Source organism: Microtus pennsylvanicus, chromosome 18 (genome assembly GCF_037038515.1).
Source record: "Microtus pennsylvanicus isolate mMicPen1 chromosome 18, mMicPen1.hap1, whole genome shotgun sequence".
Taxonomy (NCBI): domain Eukaryota; kingdom Metazoa; phylum Chordata; class Mammalia; order Rodentia; family Cricetidae; genus Microtus; species Microtus pennsylvanicus.
In genome coordinates, this window is record NC_134596.1 from 19,114,021 (window position 1) to 19,141,152 (window position 27,132).

A 27,132-nucleotide genomic window follows, 5' to 3' on the forward strand; every position below is an offset into this window, starting at 1 on the left:
AATGTTGTAATTAATATAGTTTCTGTGTAATTATTCAGGTCAGGGTGGCCAGGAAATGTAAGTACAGTCTCCAGTTACATACCAATTAAAATAGAAACTCACAAATAATTAACTTTCAGAGAATAAGAGACTAATTTGGAGTGTTGAGTTCTAACTGGGACATTTCCATCACAACCCCTTCTCTCAAGGCTCAGCAATTGTGAAATGGGGAATGGTAGATGTCCCAGAGGCATAGGGCATATGAAAGCAAACAATATTTGCCTTATACGATGGGGTCATTGTTTATATAAACTCAGCACTGGGAAGGCATACACAAGACCTGCACAGGATCAAGCCAGGCCAAATCAGGCAATATGTTTTTATTACCTATGCAAAGAAGAAGAGATTAGCATTAAATTAAGCTTGTAGTTTTAAAAATTTCAGCCTTTCTTCCCTTATTGAGCAAAGTAAGACACGTTATAGCAACTACTATGTAGTTACTGATTTCTCTTCTCTGCTTGTTAAGTAGCATAAGCAGCTTTTTAAGTTGTCACCACTCAGAAAACACCTGTAGTATGTCAATTTAATTGTCCAAGTCATCATAACGTCTTCATCAATTAAATAAGAAGTAAATATTGATGTTGTATTCAGAAGTTATATGCGATTTTTGTTATGATATTTTTAAACGAATAAAATTATTTAAGACTGGAAGCGTAGTGCACAACACCTGTCTGCTCTCTATGTGCTAGCATACAGTTAGCAAGCTTCGGGCAAGGGGCTGGAGATTGAAATACACACTATGACTCACAGAGAGAGAGACACAGACCTCTAGTCACTGGTAAGAAGCCCTCTATTCTATAGCACCACAGAGGCTTATATACCCAACAGTCAAGTGGTCCAACAGGTGAAAACCTTATCCTCTCATCCTCAAGGCAAGAGCTGGTAAACAACTTTGACACAGCTTTTAGTAACTCAAGTCAGAAGGAAAGGAAAGATCTCTAGCAGGGAAGAGCAGCTGGAGGCCAGGACTCCAATGGTCCCAACATGGAAGAATATTCTTAGGCTATACAACATGAGAAAACAAGTCATCACCCACTAAGTACAGCTCTAAGTTAAGGGTTTATTGACTCCTAATTCTAACCATGGTCATGTTAATCATCTCTCTTTTTCAAAGAGTCTCATGCTGGCCATGTCTGTGCTGATAACATTTTTGGAGAAGAGGGGGTATAGCATAATACACAGTGGAGCACAGTGGTCAAAAGCAATTTATGAAAGAGTTTGTTTTGGTTTAAGGTTTGAGAAGGAGAGTCAGTGATGGTGGAGGAGGCATAACACTACTTACCAGAACGGGAGACAAAGAGAGATCATATATATTGTCAATAGCACAAAGAAAGCACAGAGAGTAAAGTGGAGGTGGGAGGAGCTCTGTTGAAGTGCTTCCTCTAGCAATGCTTTACATCCTAAAGGATGTAATCAATGGACTCTGTAAAGAGCATCACCAATTGGAGACCAGGTATTCAAATTCAAACGGACCCAAAGAGTCCATTTCTCATCTAAACTACCACATTCCCTGCCTTGCTCTATTCTGCCCTGTCATAGGCCAAAGCAGCCTTATCCATTAACCAATAAAAGAAACACATATACAGAAGGACTTCCCACACCAGATACTGAAGCAAACATTGTAACCCATCCCTCCGTGTGCATGTGTGTGGCTTTCATTCTGTTTTCAGAAACAACTCCCATGTGTTACTGATTTTAATCTGAGTGTTATCACATAGGCATTAAAATGGGTAGACAAGAAGAAACCTTGTCATTAAACAGAATTGGTTCTTACGCTTAGAATTCTGCTTGATCATGTTTCAACTACACAGTGCGTTTTTCCTGTCTTTACCTCCTCTGGCTTATGGAATTATGGGTATGTCTTTGTGATTAAGAAAGAAAAGACTATCCACAAAAACTACACGTGATTCTATATAAAACTGGAACCACCGGAAAAAATGAACAGTTGTGTTGCTGTAACTTCTTTCAGGGAGAGACTGAAGGTCAGTTGGAAAGTGGTTCCTGGCAATGCAAACTATTAAGCGATTACCACTTTGCACGTTTTTCCTCTGCAACGAGAAGTGACCAGAGAAGATCTATGTTGATTCACTGTAGGTAGGATGAAAGTTTGACTACTCACTTAGTGAGTTGAAAGTATATGGTTGGAAATAGAAAAAAAATGGAAACTAGGAAAGGCCAGTTTTCCAGAGATATGAAATATGAAGGCATCTGTGCTCTTGGTAAGCTCACATGAAAAATTATATACGTTATGAAAACTATTCTAACTAGTTGTACTCTATGTGTTTAAGTTGTCTCTGCAGCACATTTGTCTTTGCTCAGTGAGTTCATACATGAGCATTATGATTGGTAGTTTGCATATGTTTATTTAAATGAGCTTCCAGTAGCCAAGTTCCATCTAAAGGAATTTACTAACTTTCCATCAGGAAACAATGATAAAAATTCCCTTATATCATTGTTTCCATTCAGGGGCAACAGACCATCTTTGTTTTATGCAGTATAGTCTTCCAATGTAAAAAAAAGAACAGAAAATTCATAGTGTATTAGCTGGTGTGACTGTTGATTTCTTTATTCTTTGGAAGTTTGTATGATGCCTTATGGTACTATTAAAGCTAAGTCCTCAGGGAGGAGGCTGTCAGGTCAGTTCAAACTCAGGAAACTCTAGGCCTTTTGGTGTCTTCAACAATAGGGACTTGCCTTCTACCTATAGGGGTAAATCAAAAGCAAAGCAATGGCCATAATGACTTGATAATCCCAAGGGTTCAATAGTGGCATGATTACCATGGCAGTAACCAACAGCACTCTAAATGGACTTATGACGTGCACAACAAGAGAGAAAGAATGTCTGGTACTGGAAGCCTAGCTAAAAACCCAGAACTAGCGAAGTCAAGGTTCCTCACTCTAGTGAACCCAAAACTAGAATTTTTCTAAACCAGCACAGCTACTAAATGTATTCTAAATATTTGTTCTTAATACCAGATAAGTGTAATCCTAGACAACCATTAAGGAAACTTCCCTTGTAACAGACAGAGACCATTCAAAAACTATAAGCAATTAAAATACTCCATCCCAATGGATACGTCCACCAAACAACTCCTGAACTTAAGGCTCAGATATCTTTTCAGGAGATGGGAAGAAAAGATTGTAACAGGTGAGGAAAAGGGAGTTGGCTATGAGAGTGTGTCCTAGGAAACTACACCCATGAAGTGTCACTAGCATGGCTGCCTAAAAATGATCTGAACAAGAACAATATGCTCAACTCGCACGGACTGGAGATAGCTCACAGGACCTTAGTCCTATACAAAGAACTATAGGAAACTAAGAAATGCTGAGATTGGGAGAAATAGTCTTCCCCAGGTAAAAGCCCATGGATTAGTGACCCAATACCAAATGGTCAGTCCTGAAAAGACACATACAAGTAACAACCTACAAGCTTACAGACTGACCGGGATGTACACTCACACACATAAGCACACACACACACACACACACAGACACAAACATATATCTCATTCATTATAGTGTTTAATAATATATATAAATATATATGTAATGCATGTGCAATACACACATATATAAATATATAGCTACAGTAAATGAAAAAAAAGACAGAATTTAATAACAGGGAGAAGTTTGTGGGAGGGTTTGGAAGTGTCAAAAGGAGGGGGCGATGTGATTATAAGGTAAGCTTGAAAAAATAAAAGAAATGATTAAAACATAGAAAATAATTTCTATCAATTACTATGAAAATTTTAAAATAATATTGACTCATTGGAATTAATGTTACTTCCTTTTTATTTAAAGAGAGCTATTTTCTAGTCCTCATGAGAGTTCATATAAATATCAAAATTTAGCAACACACACACACTGCTCCTAAATCCTCAGAGATGCCCCATCAAAACCGTGTCACTTGGAACACAATTCTGAGCTGAGCAGAAGACAAACACAGCTAGCGGAACTCAAGCTTTCCAGTGTCTCGAGAGGGTCCTGCAAACCCTCAGGTGTGATGTTTGTTCCTCTTTTACATCATGATTTATGCCAAAGTTTATCGTCACAGCTAAACTGCCAGTTCTAAATCAAAGAACATTTTTTAAATGTAACACAGCTCTTCAAGGACTCCTAAATCTCTCCCTAAAGCATACTTGATCTTTCCAAAGCTCCTCTGGGAGGACTCAGAAGACCCAGCACTGTGGTTTGTCAGCTACTTAAGTGAAAACATTATGATTTCAGCTAATTGGCCCATTAAAATACAGCTTTAAATAAAATCTGAACTATTCTCTGAATAAGTTCATGTGTGACACTTATAACGGAATGCTTTACACCTCATGTCTGACAGATGATAGAACTGTGTAAAAAAAGATGAGATGAAGAAACCGAAGATGCTATCATCACCTGTGGAATTCTTTGCAAACCTTTGCGCTTTTGCTCTCCTTATGCAGTGAACTTTCTGTTCCAGCTACCTGGACAGAATTTAAGCCTCAAGATTTGTGAGATCTGAAGGGAAGAAGTCAAGCATCTCCTAACTTCTCCTCATTCTTTTCAGCATTGCGTTTCTTTTGAAACGTAGGAAGCCCATATTCTAGGGTTGAAAAGCAAAGGTGCTGGTAAGACTTTCGAAATCGAAAGTAATTGGATACTTGCGCGTCAAAGCACCACCTACCACAAAGCCAAGTATCTGAACATCAATGGAAAGGCAAGTAGGTCAGAAGATAACCCACGCGTTCTGAACTGCTTTATGGCTTCATCCTTTGAAGACTCATTTTGGAATTCATGGTGTTCTCTTGTAACCCAGTGAAGCCTAAGTCTCGTGTTATAGTATGTTAATAATGTGGAGTGATGCAACCGAGACCCCTGGAATGGCAAGGGCTCATCTTTGAAGGCATGAGAGAACATAAGGACCTCAAATACAACTTGGCAAAACCATAGACTATAAAAGAAGGTTCCTGAATCAAAGATCTGAGTCTAGAAAAGTTTTTTAAGCGAAAAGAAGATAGAAGCGATGATCAGACAGCCAAAAGTTGGTCTCTTTGATGTAATCAGATGACAAATTTGTTCATATAAGTCTCACATTATAAGAAAAAAAATTAAAGATTAGCCTTGAAAAGATAATAAAGAAGAGATATGCCTAGTTTTTATATAGAATTAAATTTTTTTTACTAATATGCTATATAATTTGGCTAGGTTGTAATGGTGTACTGAACCAATAAATATCTTAAGAGATAAAGGTATCTTATTTTAAGAAGTTTTACTTTTATTCCAGTCTTTGAGGATATATGTGTTATGAAGCACTGTAGTGTTGGTGGAGGCTGTTTATTTGTTCCCAGCTGCTCAGACCCGAAACAACCAGAAACTATATCATTTGCAATATTGTTTGGCCAATAGTTAAAACATATTTCTAGCTAGCTCTTAAATCTTAAATACAGTAGGTTGTGGCCTACCAGTAAGGTGATTCAGCATCTGTCTCTGACTGCAGGCTTCATGGCTTCTCACTGACTCTGTCTACTTTCTCCCAGCATTCAATTTGGTTTTCCAGCCTAGCTCTATTCATGACCCAGTCACAAAATAAGCAAGATGTAACTGCCTTGTCAAATAAGGTACCGAGCCACATGGCTAACATAGACAAGAATAATGGGCTAATATAAGTTACAAGAGTTAATAAGAAGTCTGAACTACTCGGCCAATAAGTTTATAACTAATGTAGGCCTCTGTGTGATTTCTTTGGGACTTAGCAACTGCGGGAACTGGGCAGGACAGAAACCACAGTCAACAATAAATTCTAATAAGCCTATCTGTAGCTGGAACAGTAGTAAAATGCTCAGCATGGGTTGATAGGTCTTCCTTTTTCATCATTATTTTTTTGATTTCACTGCAAGTTAATGAAAACTTAAAGTAATACTCATTTGAACCAGACAGAAATCTATTTTTTTCTTCTGCAAATGGAAATAATCTAGGGATAGTATACATAAGTCTATGCTTATCAGTGCATGTCCCAGCAGAACTCTGACAGTTACATTTTAGTAGGCAAATGGGAGGAGCATGACAGCAGGTCTTCCCTTTGTAGATGCTCATTATAGTCCACACTTTGTATTTCCCTGAGGCAGGACTTAGTACCAAATCTGCTACGATCACTAATTTTATACATTAAGTTGAACGAATCATAGAGTGTCCAGATATGTACTTATCACTATTTTTTTGGACATGCAGCTACGGGTGTTTCTGAAGGAAGCTTGGAAATGAATGAGTAACCTGTAGAAAGCAAATATCCCTTTTCACTGTGAATGGATAATACATCATCCTTGAGCGCATAAATATGAGAAAATGTTGGAGACAGAAAAATTACTTTCTCTGCCTATTTGCATGCATGGGAGACTGATGTTCTCCTGCCGTCAAGTGGGACTTTCCACTGGCTGTCTAGTTCCCAAGCTTTCAGACTTGGACTACAATTTATACTGCTTATTCTAATACTCACAGTCATGGGACTGTATCATCACATTTCCCAGGGCTTCTGGACGTAGATAGCAATCATAGCTTTTCTGTCTTTTCACGACTGTATGAAATGATTCCACTTAATGTCTTTCCCCTTCCCTCCCTTCTCTCTTCCCTTGTCCTCCTTTCTTCTCTCTTTTCCCCATCCTTTCCCCTTCCCCCTTCCCTGCCACCCTCCGCTGTTCTTCTCTCTTTTTCTCTGATGTGTATGTGTGTTCTATAGTGTGTCTTCTATAGCGTCTATGTTTCCAGAAAATTCTACTATACCTTTAAATAAAGTTGAAAAATATAATCATTCTCTATACTCTATCTAGTATGGTATATTTATATATAAATATACACACACACACATAAACACTTGATTTCTAAAAGTATTTTGTGTGTATTTGTTTATACGAGTGTGGGCACATGTATGTCACCATGTGTATGTGGGAGCCCTCAGAGGAAATCCTTGGGTGTCTTTGCCTTGCACTTTATTTGAAAAGGTGCTTTCTCTCTCACCATCCCCTATCTGTCTGTCAGTCTGTCTATTGGTCTCCTTGTTTGAAAAGAAATACATATACTTATGCTAAGAAAGCAGGTAATGGAAGAAAACGCACACTATATCAGTTTTCTGATTTCTAATGGAAGAGATTGATTGCATAATCAATTTAATTGTACATAAATGAACCTTTTGGAAGTAAAAATATATTTAATAGAAACATGTTTTTTTCTTGATTTTTAATATGTGGGTGGAAACAAGAACTTCAGTTTGAAGTAAAATTATATATACATAATTCTTTGGAGGTAACACATTTTTAATTACTTGAATTAAAGCATTGATTTTATGCAAGCACACACATCACACCATATACATATATAGCACATATTCCAAATATTTAGCTAAAGACTTGGACCTTTCCTATTTGGAGGGCATATGCTGCTCAGCAGTTGATTCTATCTTGGGCTGGATCATGCATGGTAGGAGGAAGTCTCTCCAGGATGACTTCTCCTTCAAAGAGTCTAGCTGTGACCTCTTCAGTGTCAAGTTAGAGAAGACTATTTGATGCCAAGATGGCAGTTTCTTGAGTCTTTGTAAGGCTTTTTGCTCCTGTGACTTTAGGCCTTGAATTACCTGACAGTTTGTCTAAATGTTGGCGTAAGATGGAAGTATTTTGTCCAAGGTGACACGAAGTGTTACGGCCTCTCTGATTAGTGTGACACCTTTTCACACTCAGGACCACTGGCTGTCATATGTGCCACTGAAGATGCAGATTTCCTATGACTGCCATTTAAGTGATATCAGAAAATTCAAACATTTGCAAGCTGTGCAGAGAATGACCCCAGATACTCTTGTCTTTTTAGGAACTCTAGGTATCCTTTTAGGTAAAAGACACAACATATGGATTTCAATATGGGCCTGACAGTTTCAAATGTATTATTATCCTTTAAGTACACAAATTTAAACTCCTGTTGCTAGTCTAATCTTATCTCAATAGCTTTCCACTTGTCTGGCAGATACATCTTAGAATCAGTTGCTGACTACAACCTGCTCTAAATGACTACAAACTTTAGATGTGCTAAGAGTTGATGTGGATCAGTTCATGTGATGTAAATGCCCCTTGTCTCCTCAACAGAGTCTGTGAACCAGATGCTTCTGATGCGTACCCCATTGCCTGAATTTCCTCCTTACCTTTGGCTAGCCTCTCAGCCTTCTTATGCTCTGATAACAATACCCCAATGTCCGCTTGAAGTAGTTACAATAAAGAACATATTGTCCCATGTTCCTTGCCCAGAGTAGGTTGAAATGCCGAGACAAGGGGGAACTCCCTGGCATAGGGGACAAAAAGAAGTAGGCCCAGAGTTATCAATTAATAGATTTATTAACTAAAATGCTTCTACAATAAGAAGACATTTTGCTTCTTTATGCAGAACCAAAGGGGACGTTCAGGGCTATAATTACAATTTGATTGCACTAAATAGATTAAAGCTACTGTCAGCACTCTTGTGAAGGGGTAAATGTAGGACCCAGCGGTGACAAGCTCAATAGAGGCCTGAGTCTCAGCAGTTTACCCTAAGGCAACGCCTGGTTCCAAGAAGGACCACAGCTGAGACTACCCAGGCACCACCCAGGAACAGACCATCCAAAGGAAATTTGTAACATTCCAACCATTGTAGACAGGATCAGCTGCCAGCACACACCCAGTGCTTTTCACTGGGACATCCATAGACAAATGTCAGCCAATCAGGGGCCCTGAACGTTAGAAATCCCTCACCCCTACCTTTGCTACTATAAAAACCTGTTTCTAGCCATAAACAAAGGACATTGAGCCTATAATTAGTGATCCTAGAGAAGCTAAATAAGGAGAACCCAAAGAAAAACATATAGGCATCCTCCTGAATATTAACCTTCATCAGGCGATGAAAGGAGACAGAGACAGAGACCCACATTGGAGCACTGGACATAAATCTCAAGGTCCAAATCAGGAGCAGAAGGAGAGAGAACACTAGCAAGGAACTCAGGACCTCGAGGGGTGCACCTACACACTGAGACAATGGGGATTTTCTATTGGGAACTCACCAAGGCCAGCTGGCCTGGGTCTGAAAAAGCCTGGGATAAAACCGGACTCTCTGAACATAGCAGACAATGAGGACTACTGAGAACTCAAGAACTGTGGCAATGGGTTTCTGATCCTACTGCACGTACTGGCTTTGTGGGAGCCTAGGCAGTTTGGATGCTCACCTTACTAGACCTGGATGGAGGTGGGGGTTCCTTGGACTTCCCACAGGGCAGGGAACCCTGAGTACTCTTTGGGCTGAGGGGGGGGAATTAATTGGGGGAGGGGGAAGGAAATGGGAGGCGGTGGCGGGGAAGAGACAGAAATCTTTAATAAATAAATAAATAAACAAAACAAAACAAAAACAAAAAACAAAAAACCTAACCCTAACTGAGCTCAGGACTCTCTGATCACTCCAATACTACTTTGAACACATGGAGAGTCTAAGTTTGCAAACCTGTGTAAAAATTAAGGCTCTTTGCTTTTACAAAAAAAAATAGACACAGCAGAATTTTAAATAAAGCAGCATAGATTAGACTAAACCACCTGTTTCTAATAATTCAGATGGCTAAAATCCTGTCAGTTCTAGATATATCCCTGTCTTGTTGCAAATGCTAGGTTATCTGCAGAGGGACACCCAAGAACTAACACATTCCAAGGACACAAAACATGAACCGTATTTCAAATATTGATACACTCTTTTTTTTCCCCTAAGGTTTACAGTATACTTTCAACATATTTACCACAGTGTGGCATAGTTTAAAAATTTCTCTCATTGTTAAAGTTAAATTTCAAGCCAGAGTTTCATGTGTAGGGAAGATAGACTCATACTTGTCTGTTTTTCTCTGGGTAAGTTTTTTTTTCCCCAGATGCCATGTGAGTATCCAACCCACAGCGCTGAATAACTGTATGAGGGATGAACAAGTCAACAAAATAAATGAGTCCAAACTTGGAGGTAAAATATTATGTGATGGTTAAAAAAAAAAGTATAGTACTTTGGGTGATATTAGCACATGTAATTGTTTAATTGCTGCTAGGTTATTCTTTCGTAGCCATGGTCCCATTCCAAACTGGGCAAATTTCCGCCCACTATTAAGTTCTCCTGTTTAATTTAGGTTCAGAGCTCTCCCTTGTCCTCTTTTCACAAAGCTATAGATTTTCTAAAGGCATGTAAATGCACCCAGGATGGCTCATCCTGTCATCAATTCCCCAACTAGAGATTCAGTGATCATTAACTAATTGTCTCTGTGCTCTATTGACAAGTTGGCCACCTTCTTGCTAATTTTTGCTGACATGGTTGGAGGCTCCCAAGTATGGGCTAACCTTTGGCTGCTCACTCGAGAACCACTGGTGGGGTGACCATCGATCACACTGGCCTCTGTGTCCAGGACATTCTCATCACTGTTCCAAGTGATTTGTTTAATGAGGCATCATTAATTGACAATGAGCAGGGAGATGGAGAAATTACTTCACTGGAAATACAGTTTTACTAAAATGGACCAGAGATGCAGGAAAAAGCATGAGGAGGGATGAGCTACGAAGGGGGTTAAAGACACTGAGGTACGTGAGAATCTGAATAAGTGCTCACAGTTCTTGGCTCCTATGGAGCAGATCTGAGAAGGATACACAATACACCAGTAAGTTTACATGGATGGTCAATAGTAGTGTCTTAAGGATATTAGTTTATTTTCTTAAGAAATTCGCTAGTGTATGATAAGGCTGTCAACATTGAGATGAGGGCAGAGACTGACATCAAAATGTAAGTGGAATAATCGTGGGTAAAATCTTGTTTGCTTTATGGTTGGTGTGGGAGAACACAGCTCACTTTGTGACTGACTGTGGGATGATAGCCCTGGATGCGATAAGAATTTGGGTTGAGCTAGCTAGCCACCAGCACCCCTCCATGGCCCCTGATTCAGTTCCTCCTCTGTCTTTTCATGGTGAAGGACTGTTGCCTGGAAATGTAAGATAATGCTTACATTCCTTCCCATGCTGATTTTAGTCATGGTGTTGGTCACAGCTGAGGAAACTCTAAGACACACAGGGATAAGACAAACCTGTTAGAATTTAGTGGGGTTTATTTTTGTTAGTATTGAATATAAAAGGAAATTTGCTCATATATGAGAGTGCTTTATTTTCCTTAACCATGATAATAACATCATCCATGAACAGCCATAGGGATGTGCAGGAATATTTCCCTTCTCCTCTCTGTTCCTGCTCTTCCCTTGTTGTCTTTCTTTTCTTCTCCACTCTTCTCCATGTCCATCTCTCCTTGCTCTTTTCCTCATTTCCTCAATCATGCCCCTCTCCCCCATACCTTGCTGTCATTCTCTCTCCCAGTTTATGTTTGGATGTCCTAGGTTCTTATGGATGTTACTCATTTACTCCATGATGAGCCATATTCCCAGCCACATCAAGTTTAGGCAACTCCTACTACAACTAACATCTCAAGCAGTTAGTTATTCTATATATGGCATAGTCTGGCTATTATTTACTTAAGTGTGCTATGCTAATTAAGGAGATAATACACTAAATCAACATCTACCTGCTAATAAATATGTTTAAATTGTGTTATAGCTGTCAAATAGCAGGATGTATGTATGTACTCATGGGATCATAAAATTTCTAGGCATGTTTAGTAAGTAATTTCCATTCAGTCTTGTCTCTGTCTCTCTGTCTCTTCTGTCTCCCAGTCTCCAAATGTCCCAAGTTGAACTTGAATTCAGGAGCCTCTTGCTTCTGCCCCTTGAACGTTAGCATTAAAAGCATTTACCAAAGTTCCTAGTTCTTTTCTTTTACAGGGGGTGTTGAGACAGTTTTGTACAGAAAGTCTGACCTTTAATTCAGGATGTATCTAAAGATGACCATGAATTCCCATCTTTTAAACTGTGTCTCCTTATTTCTAGTGTTATTAGTGTGTTCTTCTATACACAACTTTTGGCTCTTAACTTTTAATACATCTTGAGAAATTCGCTAAGCAGATGCATTCTCAGAAGTGTGATTTTAGTCATTTTTAGATAATGTGTTTGCCCCCGATAGATGTCAAGTGCATCAAAGCTAAAGTTTACATGACCATGCAGACTCTTTTGAGTGGAGGTTGTCTGTAGTAACTGATGAAAACAGATGTTGCCTAGGTACTTATCAAGAGATATATATAGTCTTAAAGTTGCTCTGTTCTGTGGTAAAATTTAACCAAATGGAATCTCTTTAGTATCTGCTCCTTGTGGTATGGTGGTGTACTCTCTACAGTGTAGCATCCAGTAATGAATAGAAATTGAACTTTTGAATGCTGTCTTATCAGAAAGCTCATAATCTTAAGATAACCAACTGACACTGGTTTACCCAGCCCTGCTCTGTTATACTATTAAGTATTCCATATCCCACACAACTTCGAGTTCAAGCAAACCAAGGATATTAAATATCTCATAGCCCAGTTACAGGTTTTATTATCAATTTCACCTATCATCTTTTTATCTTCTGTCTACCATCCATCTAATCTTTTATGGTGCATAGTAATGATTGAATGAATACTTGTGAAAATTTTTATATTTTAATGAGGGGCTAGAGAGATTATTCAGTGACTCAGAGCATTGGTTCCTCTTGCAGAAGACCCAGGCTTGGTTCCCATCACCTATATGCTGTCATATAATTCTCTGAAACTGCAGGCCTCCACATTTACCAAACACAACCATGGTACAGATGCATACAAGCAGTTGAAACACTTGTACACACAAAATAAACAAGTCCTTACAAAATTAGTTTAATAGAGGTATAGAAACAACATTTGAATGATATTCAGGTTGTTTTTCTGAAAAAAGAAACCGTAAAAGCTGTCCTTGAAATCAGAGTTCAGAGTTACTACTGGGTGGGGGTGGCTAGGTCTCAGAGTGTTTGGTGTGGGACAGGGCTGCTATTCACCTGCCCCCAGAACCCTGTAGATGGAGCCCTCTGCCAATCTGTAAGGTCTCTCCTCACAGATTGAGTTCCTTTGGGCTGATTATGATTGATTATGGTACTTTCTTCATTACTTTAAACCTAATCAGTGCTTAGAGTAATTGGAGTAATGATTGCTCATTATTGGCAATTGTGAAGTTTAAGTCTTTCCCTATTTTGCTTTACGGGGCAGCCAGTCACGAAACATGGGTAAGGATTGTAGTTCACATACATTTTCAAAACAAGAGTGAGAATAAATGACTCACCTAGTAGTGATAGACAGGAAGCTATAGAGATTTTACGGAAGTTATATTACATATCTTTTGGCAGGAAAGAATGGTAGTTCCCACCAGATCAAATGTGATAATCAAAGACAGCGCTTACTGGATTTGAAAGCCATTCAGCCTTTTACTGAAATCCCAAGTTCAATAAATCATGCTATTTCATATCATATTGTTATTCCACTCTGTCTTATAAATGAAGATCTATGATTCCCCAACCAATTTTGCTATTGTTTCAAAACATAATTAATGATGCTAACATAAAAACCAATGCTGTTTTATCTTACAACTTATTAGACAGTGCAGATTTAAGGTGTTTCCAAGATTCTTCAGTTAAATCAGGTTTAACAGTAGGTTTGCCTGTATGGATTGATTGATTCACGGCTTTCAAGGTAGTTACACTAGAGAAACGTTGCAGACTGTTCAGCAAATAAAAAAATTTACAAAGTTATTAGATATTACCAACAGGTTTATTAAGTTAAGTTATGCCATTTGACTAGCCTTGAATTCAGCCTAGGTATGCAATACTCAATCTAGAATTGCAGTGTGTGTGTGTGTGAGAGAGAGAGAGAGAGAGAGAGAGAGAGAGAGAGAGACAGAGAGAGAGACAGAGAGAGAGACAGAGAGAGAGACAGAGAGAGAGACAGAGAGAGAGACAGAGAGAGAGAGAGAGAGAGAGAGAGAGAGAGAGAGAGAGAGAGAGAGAGAATGCACACATGGTGGGCTGTGTATATACAGTGAGGATATTCTGAAAGTTCTAATGTCTTTTAACATTTTAAGCCACCATGAAAAATGCATTTATCCCTTATAAAAAGTTCAGAATCAGTATTTCACATTAAAATTATTTCAGTTTTGCCCCAATAAGATCTTACCTTCGGGACACAGACAGTAAAAATAGCTTTGGCAATAGACTGTGGTGTTTGAAATTGGGTCTATGAGACCCCTTCCAGCAATGACCTTCAAGACGCAACCCATTCTGGGCACTGGGGTTTTTACTTTGTGCTATAAGATATCTATTTGGGGCATGGCCACTCCATTATACTTCATTTACATTTCTTCCATATTTGTATGTACTTTGGGAAACTTCTACACTATTAAGTTCATTATGGCTTGACAAAAGGCCTGTATTTTGCTTTGATCTCCAACCCAAATTTTATCCTCCTATTCTAGTTTTCCCTGCATCTCTTTATAAGGCTCTATCACTCCTTCCTTAGAAGTTACTCTCCTCCCTACTTGTTCCCTGCTAGTTACCTAACTTCTGTGGTTATTGGAATTGAAACACACACATATAAAGCTTATATCCACAAATAAAGATGAAGCAATATTTGCCTTTTTGGATCTAGTTTATTACATTACTCAGGATTATGTTTTCTAAGTCTCTCAAGTTTATGTGCACATATCATAGTTTTATTTTCAGACTTTGTAGTACTGAGCTCTAAACGGGATGGTTGTTGTTGTTGTTGTTTAATGAAACTCTCTCTTCAATGCCAGGAGTCTATGGGAAAGAGGAGACAGGAAGGTTGTAGGAGACAGAGGTGGTGAATGATTCCAAGGAAATAGTATCATCTAGACACAGCAAGATTGATAGACATATGAACTCACAGAGACTGTGACAACATTCACAGGACCTGTACAGGTTCAAACAAAATCCCAGCACTGAGAAGGACACCCAAATCTTACCCCTAATCAAGAAGCTATTTGTAATTGATAACCTCTGCGAAAAGGAAAACCTGTTTATTCTAAGGGAGTGTCACTGGGTCTATCAACAACTCTCCAGGGCAGGTTTTAAGCCTAAGAGTAGTTGGCCAATATAAAACAGAATCCTATGTTTGTCTGTCTACATCCCTCCTTTTCTTCCTCTCTCCCCGCCACGTGTGTATGTGTGTGTGCATCTTTGCTTTTGTTTTTAATTTTTATTGAAAATGTATTTGTTTCATATAGTATATGTTGATCAAGGGTTTTCCTCCCCCGGCTGTTCTCAAATCTACTATACCCCCCTCCCCCCATCTAACCAAATCCACAGCCTTTCTTTCTCACGCTCATTAGAAAACTGACAGGCAACTAAAAACAAAACAAACACACAAACAGAAAAAAAAATCTGCCAAAGAAAAAGCACAAGGAATACATGCAGACACAGAGACACACACACACATAGTCACACACAGAGAAACCCCATATAATCAAAAATAAGAAACTACAATATGCTTAAAAAATAATAAGGGCCAGCAAAGAATTATGAGATCTGCTTTTCCTCTCAGCACTATGACCTCTGAGGGTCCTGTACATGCTTCCAGAGTCTCTGTGGGTTCAATTCTAAATCAGCCCTGTTGTATCTAGAAGGTCTCTCTTTCTTGATGTCTTCTATCCACATAGGCTCTTGCCATCTTTCCACCTCCCCTTCCCCAAAGTTTCCTGAGTCCTAAGTGAAGGCATTTGATGGAGATATACCATTAGGAGTGATGTCCCAGGGTCTCTCACTCCCTATGCATTATCTACTATGAGTCTCTGTATTTGTTCCCATCTATTGCGGAAGGAAGCATCAATGATGATGGTTGAGCAAGCCAGAGATCTATGAGTATATCAGAGTGTTTTTGGAAGTCAGTTTCGCCGAACAGCAGCGTTTGTTTTTCCCTGGTTCTCTGGCCTATCTAGCTTCGGGTTCTTGGCCACCCAGTGTCAGGTGTAATTTTTTTTTTTTAAATTTAAAGTAAATCAGACAGTGATTGGTTACTCTCACAACTACTGGGCCACTATTGTCTTTCTTCTTTTTATTGTTTAGTTTACCCTTCTTAAAAAGATTGTTTCTCCCTATTTTGGGTTTTCTTTGTTTTTCTTTTTTGAAAGACAAAGCATGATGTTTTGTGGGTAAAAGGGAGTTGGGGAAGGAGAAACATGATAAAAACATATTTTATGGAACTTTGTAGCAGACCGTGTACTGAAGCATTCTAGTCCTGATGCACACATTCTCAGGGGATCACAGAGACAGATCTTCTGAGTCTTCTTTTACTTCTCCATTTCTTTGTCTTAGCTGCTCACACCTATAGGCACTCCTTGGGAATCAGGGAAACAGGTAGATGATTCTCATTAACCCTCCTCTCTTCCAATTCCAGTTCCCTGTCAGACTACTGCTGTGGCCGCTCCATCTCTGCTCCCAGTTTCCAGGCTCCTATGCATATCTAATGGCACACCCAGTTTTCCTCCCTCTTATGGCCCCTCACAGCACCCCCTCTTCTAATCTATTCACATACCTTAGTGTCAGTTCCAAATGCCTGGACACATGTTCTACCAGGGACCTCCGGTGGCCACACCTGGACAGATGTCAAGATGTCAATACTAGAGAGGACAACAGAAACCAAGGAACGGAACATCCACCCAGCAAACACAAGGCCAGATGTCAGCACCTAGATTTATCATCTCAAACCTAGATACCTAGCAGCCAGTTTAAGAACACAATCAGTAACAATCAGGACAATATGTCTTCATTAGAGGCCAGCAATTCCATTATCTAAAGTAGTCCCTGGGAACTGCAAGAGGGCTGAAGACAAGACAAGGACTTCAGAATGATCACTATGAATATGCGCAAAGATCTTAAGGAGAATATGGATCAATATATTAATGAAATCAATGAAATCACAACCTGAGAGCGAAATGAAGAAAACCATTCAGACACGAAAGTGGAAATGGAAGCAATAGAGAAAACCCAATGAAATTCAGTGGACTAGGCTTGCATCCATGGTCTCTCAGTTTCTGCAGTACATCTATCCAGGACCTTCTGGCTTTCATGGTTTCCATGGAGAAGTCAGGTGTAAGTCTGATAGGTTTACCTTTATAAGTAATTTGGCCTTTTTCCTTTGCAGCTCTTAATATTCTTTCCTTATTCTGTATGCTTTGTGTTTTGATAATTATATGGCGAGGGGATGTTTTTTTTTTTTTGATCCAGCCTATTCGGTGTTCTGTATGCTTCTTGCACCTTCATAGGTATATCTTTCTTTAGGTTGGGAAAGTTTTCTTCTATAATTTTATTAAATATATTTTCTGGACCATTGAGCTGCACTTCTTCTCCTTCTTCTACTCCTATTATTCTTAGGTTTGGTCTTTTTTATTGTGTCCCATATTTCCTGAATGTTTTGTGATGAGAGTTTGTTGGACTTGCTGTTTTCTTTGATCAGTGTGTTTATTTTCTCTATGGTATCTTCAGAATCTGAGAGTCTTTAGTCCCTGTTTGTACTCTCTACAGGAGACTCACTTTGGCTATCAATGCAGAATTTGACTTTGCTAAAACAAAAGTAGAGATATTACAACTGAGAGAGAAAATTATCGCTCCAGTAGTTCACCATGCCTGCGAGAGGATATCTGAGGTCATGAATACTGTCGTTTTTCTTTATATGCACAATGTTATTGCTTTTTCCTTTTAAGTATTGCACTTGTACTCTAAGTAATGGCTTGTACATGCTGACAGAACATAAGTCATGAAATAGAGGACTTAAACAACGAGAAGCCAACGGAACATTAACTGTACCCTCACAGGATAGATTTCTTTCTCATGTGTCCCTTGGGTGCTTTCAGAAGCAGATCACATATTGGGCTCCAAGTTACATCTTGACAGAATTACAACATAAACATCGCATAAATTATCCTCTCAAAATGTAGTGAAATGAAATCAGAATTCGATATTATAAACATACTGGGGAGTCTTTAAAAAATTATGAAATTTGGAGGACATATTCCGGAACAGTTAATGGATAACAATAAATAACAATATAAATTAGAATATACTTGAAGATGAATAAGAATGAATACACAACTACCGAAGAAGTTTGGATGTAGCCAAAATCAGTGCTCAGAGGGACAAATAAGAGTTGTAAATATTTAAATTAAAAGGCAGGAAGTATCTTTAGATGACAACTTAATTTTGTATTTTGAACAATTATAAAATAGCTCAAGCCAGTCCCAAAGAAGTTGAAAGAAAGGAAACAAATAATAAAAATCACCCATACTCAAAATAAACAATGAATGAAAATGGATTAATATAAATTATTGCATGACTACTGATAAAAGAAATCAGGGCATGATCATTGGGGTTTATGTGCAAAAAGTGCCTGACAAGTAAGGACACAGAAGAAGGTTGAGGGAAGAGCAGGCGTCATGTATTTATAGCCCTCATGTATGAAGTTCTCAAGAAATATTAAATAAAAAATTACCAAAACTGAAAATATGTTTCACACTGAAAAATGTTCGACAAAACAAGAGATAGAAGAAAAACACCCAAACATAATTATAGTTACAAATGAAAAGTGGCAAGGAAAACACATGCAAAACATACATAGGCATTCAAAGCATGCATATTAGAAAAGAAGAATTAATAATCATGTATTAATCAGAGATGATATGATTTCACATGTGAACATTCCTAAAGATTATACTGGTCAGTTGTGGTGGTACATGTGGGTAGGATTTGTTGAAGGAGGCAGAGGCAGGAGGATCACAAGTTGTGGGCCAGGTTAGACTGCGCATTATGCAGGTAGTGGTGGTACACACATTTAAACCAAGCTCTTGGGAGACTGAGGCAGGTAGATCTCTGAGTTCAAGTCCAGCCTGGTCTGCAGAGTTAGTTCTAGGACAGACAGCAAGGGCTACACAGAGAAACTCTGTTTTGACAAACGAAACCAAAATGTAAACAAAAATTAAAAAAACAAAGCAACAAAAAAAGACTCTACAGGAAATATTCTTAAAAGTAGTAAGTATATTTTGCAAAGGAGTAAAAAGCTAATACAAAGACAACATAGAAAATTTCACTTGCATTGTTACATGCTAATAAATTATATATGATAAGGAAATGATAAAACAATAATATTAAAATTATTTAAAAATTAATAACGGTATCCATATGCATTTCTTGTGTTCTTTTCTTGTTTCTTTTTCATGTTTATTTTTGTCATGTTCCTATCTGTTATTGATTTATCTTATTTCACTTTATTTTATTAAATTCCTTAGATACCTGTTTGCTTCCTAATGATCTAGAAAAAGAATCTGGATTGGGATGGGAGGTGAGGAAGAAAGAAATTGAGAGGAATGGGGTGAGAGGAAACCATAACCAGAATATATTATATGAGAAATGTCTATTTTCAATAAAAGATGACAAGGATCAATTATGGGCCTACACAATGCTCAGGAGGTAAATGCCTGTACCACTAAGCTTGATGATATGAGTTCAATGTGTAGAAGCCACATGATGGTAGGAAATAGCTGACTCCTGCATCTTGTCATCTGTTGGCCACATATGTGGTGGCACACATGTACATGTGCACATGTGCATGCACAGATAATAAATAAGTCAAAAACTGAAGAATGTATCCAAGAAAAAATGGTTTTTGTTAGGATTGAGGTCTAAATGTCTCCTAGAGGCCATGTGTTGGAAGCTTGGTGTAACTACTTATTATAGGATTCTTTCAAAGACTGCATCCTCCAGTTGGTGTGTCACAGAAGTTAATAGAACTGCAGTCTCTCTTCTTTCTGTTGGTTTCCTGGTCACTATAAAGTGAGCTGCTTTGCTCTGTCATCTACTCTTTGCCATGATGTTCTGCTTCACAGTGACTACTGGGTGGTGTGAATGTGGATAGAAACCTCTGAAATCATAAGCCCTTTCCCCTTGATAATTTGATTCATATACTTTGTGACAGAAACTGAAAGCTGAGTAACACAGATCACATAATGGAAACCTCAAAATCATTGGTGACATTCAAGAAGATAAAATTAAATGAAAACACATTTCATGCTCACTGGCTAGGAGTTTTAATATGTATATATCACCCAAAGTGGACCACACAGACTCAATGCCAAGCTGATCAAAATTCCAAATAATTATTATTCCTTGCAGAATTAGGAAAAAAATCTAGTCTCAAGAAATTTTGAATAGCCAGAACAATCTTTGAGAAGAACAGGAAATCCAATGGATTAATTCTCCCGAATTTCAGAATTACAGTAGCACAATTACAAAAGCCCCAGTGATCCCATTGGAATGGTGACGTGATAATAGTATGAATACAGATAAACAGGATTCAATGGAAGCCCAGAAATAATCCTCCCCACATGTGATAAAATAACGCTAGATAAGGGCTATGAAACGACCCGATGAAGAAGAAGAATAGATGGCAAATGATAATCAAGGAACTGGACAGCTGCATACAGATGCTGGGGATTGCACCCATAGATGCTGGATCAAAATCTGTTAAAGTATCTACATGAGACCAAAAGCCATAAAACATTCAATAAGCAGCTTTAGAGATGGCTTGCTGGTTATGAGCACTTGCTGCTCTTCCAGAGAAAGTTCCCAGCATGCATATCAACTTTAACTGCAGCTGCAGGCACCCTAACCAATCTTCTGGAGTCTATGTGTGCCTACACACACACACACACACACTCTTCAAAATAATAATAAAAAATAATAAATAAATAAATCTTTAACCTAACCAATCTTCTGGAGTCTATGTGTGCCTACACACACACACACACACTCTTCAAAATAATAATAAAAAATAATAAATAAATAAATCTTTAAATTCTTATGGACTGACTGACAGCACTCCTGCAGATATGGTGAATGTTTTTGAAACCTGGCAGACTGTCTGCAACAAATGTCACATGCACCAGCGCTATAAAGTGACACAGTATATGTAGGGCAAGTATTCTCCCCCTGCCCCCAGGAAAAAGTGTGCTGAGAAGAAGCTGGGTAGCCACAGTGGGCAGCCTAAGCTAGCCTCCTAAAAAAAATCAAAAGCCTCAAAAGAGATTGTGCTGAGGCTTGAATGTATTGAGATGAATTGAGACCTAAGAGAACACTGACTATTAAGAGATGCAAGCCTTTTGACCTGGAAGGATAGCAGAAAAGCAAGGGTATGAATCTAATGGAGGTAACCGATCACTTTCTGATTTTATTTTAGGACCCTTCTCTTGGAGGAAACACTTGTCTCCTCCTGTCATTTGGCAAAGAACCTGTGGTTGAAATTTTCTATTGCTATTATTTTTCTAATTGAACATATTTTCACACTGCCCTCTAAATTTGTACGTTTATATATGTAGATAAGGGTGGCTCTCATACCACTTCACAGAAGTTTTTTTGTTCAGTAGACAGTCTTGAGTGCAGAAATCCTCAACTGATCAATGGGTGAGAACCAGTGTATAGTGCTCAGCCATGAACAGGGCTTCTATATCACAGTCCTTACTCCAAGAGTTAAGGCACATTATAGAAGAAGGCAATGAAATACCGCTAGAGCTGGAGGTCTGCAAGAACAAGAGGAGACCGTGTCTTCTAGACATGACAACTACCGTGTATTCCTGAACTCACCGAGACGGCAGCTACCATGCATGATCCACACCAGGACTTGAGGAGATATCTCGATGCATGCTATAAGAGCATGAAGGCCCACGTTTAGATCTCCAGGACTGTGCAAGTTGGGGATAGCATTCCTTGTCTGTAGCCCCAACTCTGAAGGATAGTCCCAGGCAGCTCCCAGAACATGCTGTTTATCTAGCCTAGACAAAAAGCAAACTTCAGGCTCCGCATCTGAAAAAAAAAAAAGATGATAGGTTATGGGTTTTTTTTCAAAGTTTTAATTTGAATTCTTTTCTTGAAATAAGGTCTGTATAAACATCCAATGATTAATAATTGCTATCAGCCATTAAAATTGCCTTAGAATTTTTGTGTTAGTGGTGGTACCAGGATAGTGGGATATAACTGTCTCAGACATGACCATATTTTAAAAAAATGTAGAAGGACTTTGTGACTTTGGGATGGACAAACCATTTATGATTAAGAGCCCAGTACCAGATTCTGTTGGAGCTTTGAAGATGAGTGTTGAGAACAATGCAGATGGAAGAGGTCTGACTTGTGATGTTTCAGAGGGATGTTTAGAGCCCCTTAAAGTAACTGGGCAATGGGGGTACATGTCTTTAATCCTAGCACTTGGAAAACAGAGGCAGGCCAGTATCTTAGTTCAAGGTCAGCCTAGTCTACAGAGTAAGTTCCAGGATAGTCAGGGCTCCACAAAGAGACGCTGTCTTGAGAAAACAAAACAGAGTTCCTTCATGACTCTGCCAGGGACAGGTGTTATTTTGAATGAGGAATCTGTAGTTTTGAACGGTTGGGGCTGAAGAAACAGCTGTGATTAACAAGAGACAAGAACCTCTGAGGCAAAACCTTTGCTTTACCCGGATAATTGACGCTGGTTAGCTGGAGCAGTGATATTAGAGGTGATTAAGAAGAGACCAGCACATTTGAGGTGAATTCTTCTGGGTAGTGTTTCCTCAGGGTCAGCACATGCAGGCTGTATTCAGAGGTGGCCTATGTTGTACTTTCTATTGGTAGCCAAACTTGGTCCTGTATAAGTCTCCCAAGAGATACTGGCTTTGAAAGCAAGGAGGGGTCATAGAGAACAGTTGAGGTTTGGCACTGTGAGGGACCAGAAGAGATCACTGGGACACCAGGATTGAAGGGGCCATGAAGAAAACTTGAGGTTTTGTACCATGAAGAGAACCTATTGATACTCTTGGTACTAATAGCTGTACTATCGGTGAAAGTACAGCTGAGTTTTAGTAGAAGACCCCAACATTTTGGAGATGCCAGGATTGTGGAGCACCTACCAAGGACAGCAACAGGTATGGTGTGGAGCAGAACCGAGCATAGGAGATAACTATGTGTGTACAGAACCGGAGTGTAGAGCCTGAGAAATGACCCAGGCCCTTTGGAGGAGCCTAGACTATTGGGAGGACACCATAGATATTGAATACCAAGGTTTTTATTTAATTGTGACTGTTTCCTGGCTCTTTTCCCTTGAAGTAAGAAAGTATTTGGTTTATTTTTGATTTTACAGGAGTCCACAGTTTAAAAAAACTAAATTGTAAATGATAATTTAGGTTTTTAAAGAGACTTTTGAGTTTGACAGAGACAAATTTTAAAGCCCTTAAATTTGTAAAAAAAAAGTGGGACTTCTTAAAGATTTTAAATGTTTTATATTGTAATGTAGATGTGAATGTGTGATCTTGAAGATGATCAATAAAGGAAAGGCACTGTTAAACCTATTTACTATCACTATTTAACAGTGATAGGTTTGTGTCAGATGATGGCAAGCTGTCAAATGTCATGGATAGTTTTATATCAACTTGATACAAGCTAGAGTTATCTGAAAGAAAGGGACCAAAATTGAGAAAATACCCCTTTAAGATCAAGCTGCTTGGCATTTTGAAAATTAGTGATTCATGTGGGAGGGCTCATCCCATTGTGGGTGGTACTGTCCTTGTCCTTCCATCCTGAGTTCTATAAGAAATTAGGCTGAACAGGCCATAAAGAGTAAGCCAGTAAGCAGCGCTCCTCCAGGACTTCTTTATCAGTTCCTGCCCTGTGTGAGTTCCTGCCCAGACTTCCTTCAATGACGGACTGTGATGTAGAAGTGAAATCCAAATAAAACCTGTCCCCCTGAGTCACTTTTGGTCATAGTGTTTCATCACAGAAATAGCAACTGTAACTCAGGCAGAAGCTATATAGATAAACATCTATCATTAAGAGAAGAAAAGATATCAGTGATCCTATGCATCATTCTTTATCTTTGGAGATCCTTCTGGAAGTTCCCGTTCACACAGATAGCTCTGATGACTTCTGCTCCAGCAGTCTGGCTACCTTTCCAGGTTGTGCAGTACCATAGAACAGAAGCATCAGTTCAAAAAATGACAGAATTCTTTATTCTGAACACCAAAAATAAGCTGCTGCGGAATAAGCTTTCTGTAAGATGTGTGGACATGTGTCACTATGATTGGTTTAATAAACAAACTGACTGGCCAATAGCGGAACAAAGCGCAGCTGGATAAAGTTAGCAGGAAAGCCAAACTAAGTATGATGGGATGAGGAGGGCTGGAGTCAGAGGGTCGCCAGACATGGACAGAGACCAAGTTAGACACTCAAAATGGGATAGAGATTAAAAAAAATAGGAGCTTTGGGCAGCATATAGATGGAAAGAAATGGGTTAAGTCGTAAGAACTAGTTAATAACAAGGCTGAGCTATTGGCTGAGCATTTATAAGTGATTTTAAGTCTCCATTTTGGTTGCTTGGGAACAGGTGGTTGGGACAGGAAAACTCTGCCTATAATAACTGCCTAGATTCCTCATGAAATTATGAGGGATTTCTCTTGTGATAAATGTTGTTGGCCTATTATAGCAACTATGGATGTCTCTTATGTTATATACTAACAGCTTCCTACTGAAGATAAATATAAACCCTCTGAGAATCAGTCAAAGTGAGTTCATGTTCATGGCACTTGGGTAATACAAATGGCTCTTGAGCCTCCTCTGTGTTTCAGCTGCCAGACTAGGCTTGTGCTAGCTTCCCCATAACTTAATTTAGGCTTCAAACAACTAATGCAGGGGCTGAGAAGATGACTCGGTATTCCAAGTATGAAGAAGGCCTTCAGATTCCCAACTATCATGCAAAAAACTGAGTATGGTCTCTGTGACCCATTCTGTAAGTATCACTAGGAGGCTACACATGCTGGGAAGACACAGGCAAATCCCAGATGCACTGATCAGCCATTCTAGCTGCAATAGCAAGCTTTCTCAGTGAGCTATCTGTCTCAAACAATACAACATAGAAAGAAGTAGAAGATACTACGACCGGCAATCTGGCCTCAACACACGCGAGAGTGCGCATGTGCACACACATGCACAGCTTTAATATTTAGGAAATCTAATTTTGAACTCCTCCAAGACTTTCTTATCTTGACAGGATAAAGAAAAGTATTCAAAACTGTGCATGTGCTGAATTGTTTTAACCCTCCTCATGGTCTCTTTATTAGCATTATTGAAAGAAAGACCTGGGGATACAATGGTGTTCTGGACATTAAGCCCTTCTTACCATTGAGCTTCTGGATGTAGCAATGAGAATCCAAACACTAATTATTTAAACAGCCAAGCCATTAGGCCTTTTTGCACACTCTAACCCACATGGAGGTTCTGGTGAAGTCGAACTCATACTTACAATTCTAGAAATGTACTTCCTCAGGGATGTAGGACATGTGAGCATCTTTGTGATATAAAAAAATCTTGAGAGCAGAAAACCATGTACTTTCTGAAGACGCACGCTTAAAAGAAATCCCACACTCAGAATTGAGTATAATCGAGGGTTATTTATTTACAGGTAAACTCACAGATTACAGTCCTCTACTCGAACAGGAAACAGCAACCGAATCCTGCAGCAGGAAGAGAGGCTGGCATATATAGTGTAAGAGGCCACACCCAAGTGGGCGGGTAACTTAAAGGCTACTAAAGGTAGGAATTCCTACAGCACCTCCCCCTTTTGTGTAAATAAGAAAGTTCTAAGCCTAATACAAAATTATATGCAATAAGAACAAATATCAGGTATAAAAATTAGGATTACAACTAGCATAAAGAATATCAAGCAAGAAACATGTGATAAATGTTTCAATAATTATCCTATTCTAAGGAGTTTAAGTCTTGTATAATAAATAACTTGGTCAAGTCATGAGAGGAAAGTAACTACAGCTATCTAGTCTTCAACTCCAATGAAGACCTATGAAGGGAAATAATATTACTTGATAAGCAGGAAGTGTAATATAGTATAAGAGGCCACGCCCAAGTGGATGGGTAACTCAAAAGCTACTGGCTGCGGGGATTCCTACAGCAATTTTCATGTTCTCTTGCTGGTGTGAAGATGCAGTCACTCCCTCTAAGTTCTGAATCAAGCATCAGTCTACAATATCTGCAAAGTGGTTGGATGAGAAATACGAGTTAGTGTCAGGTTTTCAGGTATTTACGAGCAAAGGATTCAAACAAACAGAATTGGCTTAGGAAAATACCACCACCTCTGAATACCTCCAAGTGTATTTTTCTGTCATTTCTTAGCTATTCCAGGTATAAACAGGAATATTTTATTTTTTATGTCGAATTTGTAATATATTCAAAGTGGTGTTACTAATTAGTTATGAATGTACCAAGCCTTAATTACAATTTTTTTTTCCTTTTCTCAGAGGAGTAGATTTCTATATTTACTTTTGTGTCACCTTGTCAGTACTTTGTTTCCATAGCTACCACCCAGGGCCCACAAATGATGGGGCCATTCTCCAGCACTGAAGTAGGGTTTTCACAAGCAAGGGTTGTGTGAGGATGTTGCACTGGGAAGAAGGCAAACCTTGGACCTAAACTAGAGTAGTAAATTTCAATCAAATTTAGTTTCCCCTTAACGATGGAATCTCTGGTTTGCTTATATTGTTATTCTCTTTGCTTCCATGAAGCGAACATTTTATACAAATCACAGTCAACATGTAATGCCTTGGGTTTCATGGCATGCAAGATCAATTATTTAATGTGAAATAAGTGAATGTTCTAAACATGGCACAACTTATCCACAGCATTACTCTTGCCAGAATGCATATCTAGGTCATCGGAAAGTCTGTTCTCCCCTTTCGTTCTCATGTCTTTCTATCAGTCACCAAATGGATAAATACATATGTAAAATAACCCCTGAAGCACACAGTAAGGTTTGAATTCTTCCTTAAACAAATTGAAATGTTCAAACCGTTTGACATTTGCTTACCTTCCATGGCAATAAACATAAGCTATGGGAAGTAAACTTTTCACCTCAGATGGATTTTAAGGATGGTGAATTATGTGATTTCCAGCACTGTCTTTATCAGCCTTAGTCAAAATGAGTCACTGTGCTTTGCTGTGAAATCAAGGCAATCAGTCCTCAAGAATGCCACAGTATACATGAGTACGTAGCAGATTCCACAGTAGGACTTAACCACTGAGATATCAAATGGCAACAAGACTGCACCATTCAAAATTTGTTTGGATT